Genomic DNA, 16,297 nt, shown 5'->3' with positions numbered 1-16,297 from the left:
AAGAGAGCGAGGAGAAAGGAAAAAGAGAGTGAGGAGAAAGGAAAAAGAGAGTGAGAAGAAAGGAAAAAGAGAGTGAGGAGAAAGGAAAAAGAGAGTGAGGAGAAAGGAAAAAGAGAGCGAGGAGAAAGGAAAAAGAGAGTGAGCAGAAAGGAAAAAGAGAGTGAGCAGAAAGGAAAAAGAGAGTGAGCAGAAAGGAAAAAGAGAGCGAGGAGAAAGGAAAAAGAGAGCGAGGAGAAAGGAAAAAGAGAGCGAGGAGAAAGGAAAAAGAGAGCGAGGAGAAAGGAAAAAGAAAGCGAGGAAAAAGAAAGCGAGGAGAAAGGAAAAAGAGAGTGAGGAGAAAGGAAAAAGAGAGTGAGGAGAAAGGAAAAAGAGAGTGAGGAGAAAGGAAAAAGAGAGTGAGGAGAAAGGAAAAAGAGAGTGAGGAGAAAGGAAAAAGAGAGTGAGGAGAAAGGAAAAAGAGAGCGAGGAGAAAGGAAAAAGAGAGCGAGGAGAAAGGAAAAAGAGAGCGAGGAGAAAGGAAAAAGAGAGCGAGGAGAAAGGAAAAAAGAGCGAAGGGAAGAAAAAAGAGAGCGAGGGGAAGGAAAGGAGAGTGCCAGGGGGAAGGAAAGGAGGGAGCGATGCTAAAGTAAAACAGCGGGCGAATAGAGGGTTAAAAGGGGAAGAAACGAATCAGTGAGGTGAGTAGAGGATGAGGAGGAAAGAGCCAGATAGGGAATGAGAAACCGAGGAACAAACGCGTGATGACGGAGAAAGAGTAAGTGGATAGTTTACAACGGAAAGATCAGAAAGTACAGGATAATATTGAAAACACATTCCATAAAACATGATTATTTTGTTTTCATCGTTTATTTTATCTAAAATTCGAACTCATTTTACTTTCAAACACTTAAGAATAACGTTTTTTAAGATGTTGAACGAGTATTTAGAATGAGGGGGTTAGTTAAACTTTAAACATGAACCGTTTCATCCAAATTATCGGATGAACAAATTGTGTTTTAAAATAATTTTAAAAATAAAAATAAAAACAAAAACCCTGAAAAATCAGGGAAAGCTAATTTACTCTGGAATATTTTGGTTAGTAGTGTTTTAGTGGTGGATGTTGAGATTAAGATTGGTCCTCTCGCACCAGGCGCACCTAAGGGAAAACATAGGGAACAACATACGATAAATTTAAATCGAAAACCGCGTCACGCTTCCACCTATTTAAAAAGTAGATGAGAATTTCACCAGAGTTTATGAAGCTGAATTAATTTCGAATAAGAATATAACAAAACAACGTAAGACGACATTCGTGTCGTCGTGGTTGTAATCGTGGATGTAGATGTCAGGTAACAAGTGCGGGTATGATGAGAGATGACCTGAGGGAGTTAAGTAAAATAGCGGCGTTATCGTCATTGTGGAATCCGCCAGGGGGAACAACATACGATACAGTTAAATTGAAAATCGCCCCCCCCTCCACTTAAAAATAGATGGAAATTGTACTTGAGTTTATAAAGCTAAATTTATTTCGAATAATAATATTTAAAAAAAAAACAAAACAAAAAACCCCAAAAATCCCGGCAAATGATATAATCAATTTACTAAACCCTGCATTAATTTATATATCTATATAAGTAATATCTGTGTGAGGACACTTCTCAACCTATTTATTCAACGAATTCTTGATCTACAGATTTTATATTTAGTATATAGGATATTCAGACGCCAACAAATACAAGACAAGCGAAAATGCCCCAGATGCCGTATTAAAGAAGGGACATTTTGGTCTATTAGAAATTTCCTGAGCAGCCCCGTCGGAATTCACCTGTCCAGTCGCCTTAGTTAGTTAGCAATAAATCAACCCCCCCTCAAAAAGGGAAGGCATGACCAAGGAGGGTGGATCTTCTGGGAGTACTCAAAACTAATACCTCAGCTCGACAGATAAAGGACAACCGAAATGGCTCTATTCCCGTCGGTCGGATCGTCCTCAACGGATTCTCGACTGATATGTGCCAGTTTAAAGTCTTTAAGCAGCTGCAGCAACTAAGTGATGGGTTCGAAACCTTATCATAAGCTCTTCAATAAATAGTGTTTACTAGTGTGACTTTTCATCACCACTGTGACGTAACCCACGCCCCTGGAAAATGTTCTTTTCGAACACCGGCCTCGTCTCGAACATCACTTTCCCGAACACCTGTGTGCTTCTATTTTTGCTGTGATCTCACTTCGCGTAACCGGCTTGGTCATTTGCATATCTTTTACGCTGCTGCTATCAGCGTCAGCGACTGTTATATTTATATGCAAGTGTATGCAAGTTTGTAAATTCAATAAAATGTAAAAAAATAATATTGAAGATTTTAAATTGTAAATCTGTGTGGAAAAGTTAAATTAATTCGTTATATTTTCTTTCGTATGGGTTGGCAATACTCTATAAAAAAGTTTCAATATTTCTTATAAACAATGTTCGGCTGGCATCATGAAGGATAGAACATTTTTATTTGAAAGCATCCTATATATCTGAAAAATTATTGACTGTTCTTTTACGCTTGGTATAAACCTTGCTCAGTTAAGCGCTTTTGGGGCGTATCCTGATCATTGCATCTCAAAACGTGATCGTGATATGCCCCAGTACAAATATTATACAGAATATTTTCAATTCACTAGGCATGAATTAAGTACTGTTGAATGATGCAATACACTGAACGAAGCCGAATTGGGCAGACAAATAATGTAATAAAATTAATGTTCACCTCCGTGGTTAGTATTCAGCATTGGAATATTTTCGGCTATTTTTAAAAACCGTTCACTACTATTAATAGTATGAGAAACCATCCAACAAAACCAATGCGTATGATACTTGAGGATCGGTCAGTTTCGTCCAAGGTCAAAACTTTATAGGAGGAAAACATAACAGTTGCATAGTCTCAACATATTTTTAATATATTTTCCTATGCCTGTCCAATACACTACATATCGCAAAGTTTTTCATTCTCGAAATATCAGGGTAATTGACATGAAAATAGTATTTTGTTCTGTAATGTCGCAGAAATAACTATTCGGTCGCTACTAAATTACAGATTGACTACACTTCTTACACATTTTTTTATTTCTATTATTTTGTTTCTAAAATCTATTGATAGACCACCTTTTTTAATTAGGGTTACCGAAAACTTCATAATAACGTTTCAGAATACAACTTAATATAAACTTGATTTTTTGCACAAACGTTTTTGAATTTTTGAGATGAAGATTGGTCATGTGAATTTTTCGGACTACTGTTCTGATTTGGAGTGTCATTTTGCTCACCGTTTCAGTCAATATAACCCCTAACCTTCTTCAGGTGTATCTTGTCGAACCTGGGAATCTGGACGGAATTTCGGACGGAAACTGTTATACCGACCTTCCTTGGACAGAGAAATTTACACCGATTAGCAGCATAAATAGCGCTAGTAATTTCAAACACCGGTGAAAGAGATGCGACTGCACTTCAACTGCTAGCCGAGTGCCCAGCAGATATACACGTCGTCTGGATTATGATTGAAATTTTCAATAGTTGCCCACACAGCTGTTCGAGAAAATGCGTCATGATTATTGTCCGCTTTAGTAACTGTGGTCCTCTCCAGAATTTTTCTTTGTTCCTCCTGTGTTTTCATCAATATTTCCTCGAAGCGTTTCTGTTGTTGAAACATTTTTTCTTCAAATGCTTGTTTAAATCTCTTTTCTTTCTACTTGTTAAAGTTGCTGCTTTTGCAACGCGAGATTTTGCTCTGCCTGGAATTGGCACAATTCCAATAGTGAATCTTTGAATTTCGCATTCAGTTTACAATTTACGCTTGTATTAAATAAATATTCCTTAGTAAAAAAAAAAAAAATGAAAAAAAAGTCAACCAAGTTTTCTTTCCCAATTCTTTTGTTTGAAGAACAACAGTTTAGCAGTCCTTTTGTAACTTAATTTGTTGAACGCTATATTTCTAGTCTTACTAGAAAAAATCCAGCGAAATAACATTTGCTTAACATTTTTTTTATTTGCACGCGTTATCACGTAGCAAAAATAAAATCTGTCGCTTTAAATATCCGACGAATTCGTATGGGAAACTTTAAGTTTTTTTTTTTTTTTTTGCTTTTTTTTGCACTTCAACTGCAAGCTGAGTGCCCAGCAGATATACACGGTTTCCTATCTTTGTACATTATTGTTAATATACTTGTTCCTTAATCGAACCTCGAATTGATTGTTCTACTTTTAACTGTTGTTCCACGACAGCAGAAACCGTTATTTACTTCACGGGGGTAGCGTGCTCTCGTTCCATCACACATGGCTTGATAGATATCAAAAGTAATTCACAATTCAATATTTTTCAATGGTTCACACTGATAATTCAACCTTCAGGAGGACATCCCCTTTAGAATTGGTTTTTCCAAGTATTCAAATAACTGCGACTGAAAAATACAATTTCGAATTACTAAGGATCTTTATCCAGTCATGGCCGACGGAACGAGGGCGTGCTACCCGTGAAGTAAATAAAGGGTTCAGTTCGACATTCTATCCAGATTCCTAATTTTGACAAGATACACCTGAAGAAGGTCGGAGGTTACATCGACCGAAATGTTGTGAAAATCACACTCCAGATGAGAACAGTAATAAGAAGAACCGAAATAATTAAAATCGTACAAACGTCCTGCTATTTTAAAACTTGGAAAATTTTTAAGAATTTTAAAGTTTATTTACTTTTTAATTTCACTCTGAAGTGTAAACTTAATGCATAATGTGGCCGTAAATAAAACATTTATATTTCATATAGACAATGTTTCTCCAATTCAATTTCCCACAACTAAAGTACAGTTTAAGAAATCGAATTATTTATATTTTTTCTAGCGAATTTTTCTACGAATAAACACTCTGCTTTGCTCAGCATCTCTTGAATGTTTGCGAACACAAATGAAACGTTGATAATTCTCTGCAATATCTTAAACTTTAAAGTTCTTTTTCTTGTTTCTTCCGATTTCAACATTCTTATGTGATGCTTGTTTGAGTGTTTGTTAATTACATGAGCGAAATCTATACATTTCAATCTTTTGTGAAAATAGACAAGTTAGAGCAAAGCAATCACGTGAGTAACTGTACCGCTTCAACAAATGTAAGTTTGCATTAATATGTTAATATACAAATGACGAATTAAAATACCAATTTAAGGCGCAAAGAGTGTATTAATACGATAATTGCAATTATCTGAAATGCGAAGCAAAAGCAATTTCGTTTTCTGGAGTAGTAGCCCTATTAAGGTGGTGCAAAAATAATGTCTTTTTTTGACGTTCAGCTTCATATCAACAAACGACATTATTGTTGCACCGTTTTAATAGATAGCACTTTTAGAAGCCGTTTTGTGTAAATTAACTTTTGTAACGTAGCCGTTATGTTGCAAATAAATGTCTCGCTGCTATCAATTTTAGCCTGGACTGCGTTTTTCTTCCTTCACACGCATGCTGGTCACAGACAGCTCGTTCAAATCTTCGCTATTTATGTTCGTCTTCTTCGGCGCTTACATTTGTTTCTGCCCGAGCACATGTTGCATTTTTTCTTTTTTTGTAATGTTATGACCCTTTTAGGCTGTGATCATAGCGTAGTATGTGTTAACTGTGGCAAGCAGGACCAAGGGTCAAAAATTATTATTGTAATTATTATTATTATTATTATTATTATTAATAGATTTGAGCGACAGATGGTCGCTGGATCAGTTATTATGATAAGAATAAACAATTAAATTGGGGAAGAAAGGATTGACGTGGAATCGCAAAAAAAATGCGAAAATAGAAAATAGACAGAAACATTTTGGGTTTGGATAAACAAATTTTTTTTTTTTTACACAGTGATCACCACTTATCAAGGCCCGGAAGCCACTCAGAGATAAGGGTTATTGCAAGTACATTACGTTAGTGTGGAGATTTGATGAAGTGTTTACTTAAGGGGGCGGTTCATTAGGAATTTGTTAACGTTGGAATTGAAGACATCCAAGTTGTAGTCCGGTGTGAAGCAGGCAGACGGAACAGAGTTCCACAGGCGTGCAGTTCTAAGAAAGAAGCTTTGTTCATGGAATCCGCGTTTTGATTTAGGCACAGATATAGAGTGGGGGAAATTTTTCACAGTGAATTCAGCTAGACGGGTGTTTTTCGTGAAAGATTGGCGAGGTTCAGACGAGCACCTGCCATGGAAATAAGGATAAAACAAGGATAAGCTCGCAACGTCTCTTCTGTGGGAGAGAGGTTGCAGGGTAGAGAAAAGGGCATCCCTCACTAAGCCACGAAGTCTATTTTGTACTTTGTCAAGGCAGGATAGGCTGTTTTTTCTGCCCAGATATGGCAACAGTATTCCATCCTTGGAAATACTAGATGGGGACATTAGGTTGGTCTGAGACACGTAATGAGGTGACGGAAGAGAACACGTGATGTAGTTAGTTTTAGAGGTATTGAAGAGTTGAGATTTGACCATAAAAGCGGACAGACGATCCAGACAGGGGTGGACAGACAGCTAGGAGCGGGTTGTAAGAATAGAAAATGTAGACGAACTGCAGATCCTGTGAAAACCATTTGAAACAACTGTAATAAATTTATATTATAAAAATATAAACAGTTGTTTTGTGGTTTCACAAGTATGAACAGATGTCTCAATTGGATGGTGCTGATCGTTCATGGTTCGCCAAGGAGCAGCAGGAAGATAGAAGAACTCTTGAATAAAAAGGTATGAAGTATATATAATTCTTCTTACAGATGAATTAGAAAATATTTCCGTGCGATAAATCTGATACAACATGACTCAGGTTTCTCGTCAATATCATATCCTCCTGGCTAAACAACATACATACGATGTATACGTTTATTATCTGTCCGTTAACAGAACAATATTTCACATCCACTAGATAACACATGACCCGTTGTAAATTACCATCTCTTCTATTATAATTATGATATACAACATTTTTTCATCCCGCGCACACTTCCTAATTTGCATATCTCTTTTTTCGTCTGCTGCTGCTAATCTCTTCGCAGCCAACCATCTTTTGCCGCTTCTTATATGTACTATGTTAAATTTTCACTTTCAACAATAAATAATATATAACAAATAAAATTGATAAAGATTTTATTTTTTATCTTCGTCGAAGGATATAGATTTCAAAACTTTGTAAAAATTAACATACACCACCGATAGGCTTGTGAAGGAAATCTAAGATTTCTCAGGACGAACACCACAGACTGACACAAGGCAATCAAAATAGCGGAGATGTGGCACGAAAAGAGCACTTTAGTCTATTAAAATTGCTTGGGCAGTCACGTCGGAATTCTTCGGTCAGGGCACCTCAGTAAGCAATAAACAGACTCCCCCTAGAAAGAACCTTCTGGAATTACTCAGGCCTAATATCACACTACTGAAATGCTTCGGTTCCTGCCGGATTGATTTTCCAGAACCGTTTCTCAACTAGTATGATCGGCTCGAAATCTCTAAGCCACTGAAGAAACTAAAAGACGGTTTCGAGATTTCTCCGTAAGATCCTTCATACATATACACATTAGTGTTGAGCCGCTTGATTAGGATCTGAATCGGGAATCAAGACAAGGCCGAAAGCCATTAGTCGCGTGCTCTCGCGTAATGAATGAATGCATTAATGTAGAATTGACATGAAATTCTTAAAGATAAACTAAAATAACCGAAAAATGGGCTGCAATCACTTAAATAAAAAGTAAATGACTTAGAATGACTTTAATGAACTTAAGGATAAATTGAATGACCTTAAGAATGACTTGAATGCTTAAAAATGACTGGAATCCTTCAAACCCAACTTGAATGGCCTGGAGAATGACTTGAATGGCTTTGAGACTGATTGGTTGTAAAGTGGGTGATCATTTTACATTAAATTAATACAGAAAAGTGATCCCCACTTCATGTCACAATAAGTACAGCATGTAGTAAGAACAGATACTACACTTTGTTCTTGGCCAGAAGGCCAAGAAAATGGTATTTATTTGCGCCACCCCCACCGAACAAATTAGGCACAAGGCCGATTTTTAATGTGAGGAGTGAAGGGGAAATGGGGACCAACTCCCCGGGGAGTAGGGGAGCTGGATAGTGACAATTGGTATGAAGAGTTGTCTCTACATTAACCAAGGTCTTATACGTGGGATTGCTCCCACATATGATCTTTGCTTGCAGTATCTGCCGGAACAGATACTACACTTTGATTTTGGTGAAAAGGTTAAGAAAAGCGGTATTTATTTGCTCTCCCACCGAGCAAGTTAGGCACAAAGCCGATTTTTAATGTGAGGAGTGAAGGGGAAATGGGGACGAACTCCCCGGGGAGTAGGGGAGCTGGATAGTGACAATTGGTATGAAGGGTTGCCCTTACATTGAACAAGGTCTTATATGTGGGGCTGCCCCCACATATGGTCTTTGCTTGCAGTATCTGCCGGAACAGATGCTACACTTTGATGTTGGCCAAAAGGCAAAGAAAAGCTTAAAAAGCTAAGAACAGCGTCTATTAACAACAGACCTTTGATCTTAACCAAAAAGGCTAAGTACAAAAGTGTTACGGACCGACCGACCGACCGACCGACTGACCGACCGACTTATAGAGTCGCTTGCACACGTCTAAAAATGCGAACGTTTTGGAGTATCGGAATCGATATCAGAAAAAAATTCGTGCGAGTTTCGAGATGCTATAAACGATTTCTTAAATTCCTTTTTATTTGTTTGTTTTTCTTTAAAACATGATTTACATTTGCCCACATTAATGTCAATAAAACTAAAATCTATAAGTTTCTCCCATCGCGTGTATTTTCTGTTTCTGTAAATAGATGCTCAGTAACCCGACCCCACCCCGCGAAAAACCCTCTTATATTTATAAATTGCAATCGAGAAATATATCGAAATTAGAAATTCAAAACACAATCGATAATTGTATCGGAATCGGAAAAAAATATTGGAATCGTCTCATATATATAAAGTTAAAATGCGAATGTATGTGTGCGAGGACAATTCTCAACCTATATACTAAACCAATTTTTTATCTATTGATCTACAGACTTTAAATATTGTATATAGGGTATTCAGACTTGGGGAACAAACGTTTTAATTTGTTTAAACCCGAAAAGGCGGCTGCTAAGGGGACAAAATTGAAAATTCGGTCCATGAGGAAGTCATCGAATTTTTAGCTGTTTGCTGTTTTACGAATATATCACGTGACATATTCATTATAAGAATAAGTATGGTTTGTAAACACCTTTTAAAGGTCAAGGTCACCTAATGTCTATTTTATTTGCCTTGAGGTTTTGGTTTCGACGTTAACTAAAGTATTTTTTTTACTTACATAATATTCGCCTGCATATGTTTCAGTTTCTGCTTGAATCAAAATACCATATTTATGCATATTTTATGACCGAGAAACGCCGGGCGGCCTGCTAATATATATATATATATATATATATATATATATATATATATATATATATATATGGAAGTAGAGAAATACAACATTTATAGTTAGATAAAAAGTAAAATATACACAAAAATGTGAACGACAATTGAAAAAGGATAAATGATATAAAAAAAAAAACGGTTAGAAAAGACGAGTGTGTTCGTTTACAGAAAATCGGAAAATCGACTTTGCATGCTTTAGGGGGTGAAATTGAAGCTACGATATTTTCGCATTTCAAGATGGCCGTCCTCACTGCTCACGGCAACCATTTTATTATCCGTCAACTGAAACTTGCTGTCTCATTCAAAACTAACAAACATAAACTACCATGTCCACCCACGGGATTCAGAGACAATTAGTGAAAAAGGGGCCAGCGGTGGTAAGTAAATACGCAGTGAATAAAAGCAGGAAAGAAATATTGCGAAATGGCTTCTACTGTCTCTTAAGTAGATATGTTCTGAGAGCAAACTATGACAGTATCTAGAAAATTGTTTGCATAGCGAGGAAAAGGTTACAACAAATTTTACCTTATCGAGAGAAGCCAGTTAGAAGACAGATACGATGATGCCGTAGTAAAAATTCCAAAAAGGTACAGGCAAAGAAAAAACAAAAAGGTAGATGCGGGGGAAAACACGTTTTTAAACATGAGATGAGATACGTATCAGAGAACAGCGATACTAAAATAGTACAAATTGAGATATTCTATTTACAAAACTTTCGAAAAAAAACTTCATAAAAAAATAAGGAATAAACATCTTATGAGTCTTAAGTACTACGTGTTTTTGTTTTGGAATGATAACTAATCATATGCATGCTCTGAATGTGAAAACTTCAATTTCATTAGCTAAATATTTGTTCCAATTGAAAATACTATTAATAGAATATATACTTCAGTAGTATATATTTCATTATAATAGTACGAGAATGAACACGTATATCCAAAAACAAACATACATCTATATGCATACATATGTATATATACATACATTGATATATTGATTTTATTTGCTGGTCCACAATATAGTTTAGAAATACGGTAACTGTTACAAAATACCTATTACCAAAAACCTTAATCATGTCAACCTAATCTCCTCCGATAAAAAAAAACCTTCTCCCTGAGCTAAAAAAATATCACGCAAGTATGTATCAATCACAGATTTCCAGAATATATTTTCGACAAGCAAATAAAATCAGTGCTCCAAAATTTAAATAATACCATTACAAAAAGTAATTCCACTACAACAGCGAATCCTAATACCAATGCAACCGGGCTTTAAATTAGAAGGAAAGGCCATAAAAATACTCTCCATAGGTATATTTCCCCCCACAGACAAAAATAAGATAAGACTTACCATATACTATGAAAAATTAAAACCTCCACTTTTTTTTTACATAGAAGTCACCACTTATCAAGGATCAGCGGCCATTCAAGGATAAGGGTTAAAGCGTGTACAGTAGTCAATAGGACAATATCGTATAATCGTTAGTAGTGAAAATTTGGTGAATTGGGTTACTTAAGAGGAACGGCTCATTAAGAAATTGTGGGCGTTGGATTTGAAGACGATCATATAATAATCAGCTGGAAAGCAGTGAAACGAAAGAGTTCCACAGGTGTGCAGTTCTAAGAAAGAAACTTTGTTCATGGAATCTATGTTTGGGTTTAGGAACGGATAAAGAGTGAGGGAAATTATTGATAGTGTTTTCGGCGAGACGATTGTTTTTCGTGAAAGTTTGGCGACCGGGAACTACAGATTGGAGCTCAGACAAGCACTTGCCATGAAAATAACGATAAAGCAGAGACGAACTTGCAATATCCCTTCTATGAGAAAGTTGCAGGGAAGAGAAAAGGACATCCTCTACTAGACTATGAAGTCTATTTTGACTTCTGCCAATACAAGATCACATCTTTCTAACAACTCCTGTCCAGATGTGGCAAAAGTACTCCATCCTTGGACGTACCTGGCTCTTATATAGGAAGAAAATTGCATTAAAAGGATCCCATCATATTTCCAGCGACCTTGGCAGCGGATTTGATGTACGTGCTACATTTCAGATCAGCAGTAAAGGTCTCCCCAAGATGAGAGCCATTCATTTCAATTGATGCCAGATAGGGATCAGAGCGTTGATGATGTAAAAATAGAAGCTTAGTTTTAGATGCATTAAAAGTAACCAGCCACCTCTTTCCTTATTCTACCACGTTCTCAAGATTAGAGGACAGAGAATCAGAGAGAACTTGTGATTTTGATGTGCTGCCATAGATGGCAGTGTTGTCAAAATAAATGTCTACGAATGATCTAAGGACATGCTTTGGAATATCATTGATGTGGATCAGGAAGAGAGTTGGACCCAGGATGGACCCCTGAGAGAGTTCAGCATTAATACTGTGAGATTCTAATTTCTGCCCATCAACCACTACTCTTATGAACCTCTCAGAGAGAAATGATTTAATAATTGAGAAGACATTTCCAGCTATACCGTATACTGGAGAACTTGTGAATACCCTATCAAAAATGTTTGATGTCAAGAGCAATTGCCCTAGAAAGGAAGCCTTTATCGAGAGTTTCGCTAATCCTATGAGATATAACCATAAGCACATCTGCTGTAGATCTAGTGGAACTGAAACCATATTGCATGTCACTAAGATTATTTTTGCTGAGGTGGTTGACTACTTCTCTATATAAAATACGTAAACCGTAGTTACGTGTCCAATTCACGTCATAAACATTCGATATAATCTTTCTTCAATTAGGTATTTAATATATATTTTAATGCGCCGAAGTATTACAGTGTAGTTATATACGTATTTCATGATTCAACACATATTTTCTAGTATTGATTACCGTGTATTCTTCAGTTTAATGTCTGTTTATGCAAACATTTGATTATATTATCGAAAATTTATTCCATTAGGTACAATAATAGTAATTCGTATCGGAACGTTAACAAAAAATAAGTTGACAAGTATACCGGTAAGTTTTCGCATTCTAACTCAGATCTCCAACTGACTTCTACTAGTTTTGCTATCCTTAAATATGCGTTCGCGCTTCATCACAATGAATTTTCAGTCTTCCTCCCGCCAATTAGCTACGCAATATATTTTTAAACACATTGAGGTATTACATTTCGTGGCTTACATGTATTTAATAATCCAACACATGTTTGCTAGTATGTATTACAGTGTTGTCTCCAGTTAAATACGTCTGCACCCCCGTATAAACACTTGTTTATATTATCTGAGACACCAGGACAATGTGTTTATGGAGAAGGGTGGGTAGTATTGAGTTAAAGCAAGTGCAGACCCCACTCCCGTCCTTCATTTCTCTAATAGAATCAGTCACTGCCCACAGCAAACATCGATGGTAAACAATTAAGTGCTAAGTCTGAAGACATTCGTTCAGCAAGCAAAGACCTCTGGCGGAGAAGACAGCATAATGAAACCAAGTTATTTACTTCCTATCCAACTCTTTTCATTCATTTATTTTTTGATTGTGATGTTAGATCAATGAAACGCTCGCTTTGCTCGGATAATTTCAGGCGCCGCCATTGTTTTTACCCCCGTCTTCTACAACTTAATGAATTCAAATGTAAACTCTTCCTTATACGCCATTGCGTCTAAAGTAATCACTTTCCTTTTGTTATTGTACTTTCACTTTTGTTCTTCTACTTTCACTTTCCAACAAGTTTAGAATTCCGTAATAACTCTCCGCGCCCTCTGACCCAAAATAGTGGTAATCAACATTTCTTATTAAAAACGAAGTGAAGCCGACGTGATTCCAGATTATATTATGTTGCATAAGATTGTATTACGACGTGTAAAAGTGCTGTTGAGGACCTCGAGCGACTCATTTAGTCTCTATTGGCGCGAAAAGGGACCTGCGCAGGAAGTGATGAGATTTACGGTGCGGGAAGTTGTGAAGGAGAAGGAGTCGCATAAGATGAAGAGAAATTGTGGACGCGAGCAAAATAGAAAGATGATAAGCTTAACAAACGAGAATAGATTAATGATGAAAAGATATGAAAGGTGTGGAAGAGATGGGAATGAAAAAATAAGAACGCTAGACTTTGAATAATTCCACACAAAATAAATGATTTCATACACATGCACACACTATATAACATAGAAAATGCGAGCTTGAAATATAATATGGTTAAGATTAAACCCAGAAAAGTAAAAGGACTAGTTGTTACAACTGGAAAAGAAAAAGACAAGATATTCTAGTAAAAATTATAAATTCATAACTTAAAATGTTGTAGAATTAAGAATTGATTATATAATATTGAATTGTATTTTTTAAATTCTTAAACTATTTTCCTTTGAATGAATTATTTTACGCTACGAAACAGGTGCTTGTCAACGTTCTTAGGGGGGAAAATTAGAAGATGGTTAACATCTTGAAATTTGAAATATAGATTTTTGTCATTTATTTGTTATATATACATCCTTACATCATTCGTAGATATTTATGCTGATTACACTACTATCTATGGTAGCACATCTAAGACCGTAAACGACCAAGTTCTCTCCAATTCTCTCTCCTCTGATATTGAGCACGTGGTAAAATGGGGAAAGAGGTGGCTTGTTACTTTTAATTCATCTAAAACCAAGCTTTTATCTTTACATCACCAACGCTCTGTTCCCCATGTGGCATGAATTGAAATGAATGGCTCTCGTCTTGGGGAAGCCTCATGTTTTGACAAGCTTCTGGGCTTGACATTTACTCCTGATCTGAAATGGAACCCATACATTAAATCCGTTTGCAAGGCCGCTGGAAAAATGGTGGGATCCTTCTATCAATCCAGTAGATATCTCACTGCTGATGTGATTCTCTATATAAGAGCCAGGTACGTCCAAGAATTGAGTACTGTTGCCACATCTGGGCAGGAGCTGCTAGAGAGGACTTATACTGCCTTGATAGAGTTAAAAATAGACATCGTAGCATCGTAGGGAATGTCCTTTTCTCTTCCCTGCAATCTCTTTCTCACAGAAGAGATGTTGCGAGTTTGTCTGTCTCTGCTTTATCGTTATTTTCATGGAAAGTGTTCGACTGAGCTCCAATCAATAATCTCCCCTTCTTTGTCTGTGCCTAAACCTAAACGTAGATTCCATGAACCAAGTTTCTTTCTTAGAACTGTACGCCTATGAAATTGTCTTCCGTTTTTCCTGCTTTCCAGCTGACTACAATATGGGCGTCTTCAAATCTAACCTAAACAAGTTTTTGATGAGTCGTTCCAGATAAGTTAAAAAAATTTACCGAATTTCCATTACTAAGGATTACTTTATTGTCCAATTGGCTACGGTACACATTTTAACCCTCATCCTTGAGTGGCCTCTTGGCCTTGATAAGTGATGATGCTTTAGTAAAATGTATATATCATATGTGACGCACGTACATGATAAGAAGCTGCTGATCACCTTTTCCTATTATTTAATGATTCACGGTTATATATTTGTGTTCCCTTTTTGTATTTCTAAATCTTTCAGCGGTAATCAGCTTATAACAATGCTAATTCTGCATACATGTATATGAAATATATACGGCATGATCACGTTTGATACACCGCCAGATCACTGAAATTAAGCAACGCTGAGCTTGGCCAATACTAGATGGGTGACACTTTGAAACTTCCAGGTGCTGTTTGTGCTTTTCGCTTATATATCGGCATTGTTTCCAGATGTCCTGGACTTCTTCATTACCACTGGACTCAAGCAGTGCCGATTTAGGAGACTTGTGTTTTAGGATTGCGCAACTCTTACCACACAATTACATGCGCAGCTGTCCTTACAAGAGGTATCCGTTGTCTTTCGAGATTAAACGGAGGGAGTGCATAAAGTTCTGCAATATGCGAATTTACTAAGTGAAACAGAGCTGTTAACGCTCAGCAGAAGCGGCATCTCACAAATGCAATTAAGCAAGCCAGTTCACGAGGTGACGGCACAGCGGAGGAAGAGTCAGAAAAGCAAATCAAAGAGAGAAAAAAAGCATAATGTAGCGAGCTACCGGCAGGTGAGTGCAAGCTTGAAATGAATGTGCGACACGTGCGCAAGCAGAGAAATTCGAAGCACGAGTCAGTGAGAAAGGAACTTTTAAACCTGTGTTAGTACTATACTATGAGGTGTCTGTTATCCCAATTTAGCTGAAGTGCTCATAATTCCTAGTTGGCAACTTATTTATTTTCCTCCCTCCCAGCACTCTCTCGACTTAGTGAAAATATAGCAGTTGTATCCTAGTTTTCCTTGGAGGTAAACGTCGCTTTGTCCCTTTTAGGTGTCCAGTCACCCGAGTTAACTAACGTAGGTATGATTTTATGGATTATATATTGTTGTATTTTTCAAGTGGGAAATAGCATGTTTTGATATAAGCGCATATTATGTATCATTCGTCTACGTTGTAATATTTAATATGGAATTAATGTTTTGCTATTTTTTTATAAGTTTTATTATTAGGGATTATTTTTTTTACGGTTTATTACTCTCTCAGGCTTGTAACTATGAGGTTAGATAGTATAAAACCTTAATTTTTCCTTAGTTTTATTATTTATGTTGTTGTATTATTTTTATATTAATATCAACAAGCTAATTCGAACCGTTCAACAGACTTTAGATATATTCTGAACTAACCAGGGATAACTATATTTTACAAAATAACACTATAAACATTTTTGTATTGGGGTGTGTTTGGAACACCCAGGTGACTAACGCATCGTTAAGTTGATATGCAATGTGAAATTCGAACAAAAAATGGTTGGACGACTGCATAACCTGGGTCGATCTGCAGACATAGCAGCGGAAAGAAAAAAAAAAGAGATTAAAAATAGACCAACGTGGCAGGACAGCCGACATGACAGATTTGAAACTC

General features: G+C 36.6%; 1 protein-coding gene and 1 pseudogene across 1 annotated transcript in view; both read right to left on the bottom strand.

Annotated features, from left to right (window-relative positions):
* The window catches only part of LOC145248803 (uncharacterized), a 2,668,808-nt gene that overhangs the window by 1,551,977 nt on the left and 1,100,534 nt on the right, over positions 1-16,297 (bottom strand). The gene's annotated exons all lie outside the window — the stretch shown is intronic.
* LOC145249228 (U2 spliceosomal RNA) lies at positions 7,861-7,985 on the bottom strand (annotated as a pseudogene).

This window comes from Euprymna scolopes, chromosome 27 (genome assembly GCF_053919585.1).
Source record: "Euprymna scolopes isolate OS-2025 chromosome 27, ASM5391958v1, whole genome shotgun sequence".
In the NCBI taxonomy this organism is placed as follows: Eukaryota; Metazoa; Mollusca; class Cephalopoda; order Sepiida; family Sepiolidae; genus Euprymna; species Euprymna scolopes.
The sequence above is the reverse complement of the archived record's forward strand: the minus strand, read 5'-3'. Positions and strand labels throughout refer to the sequence as shown.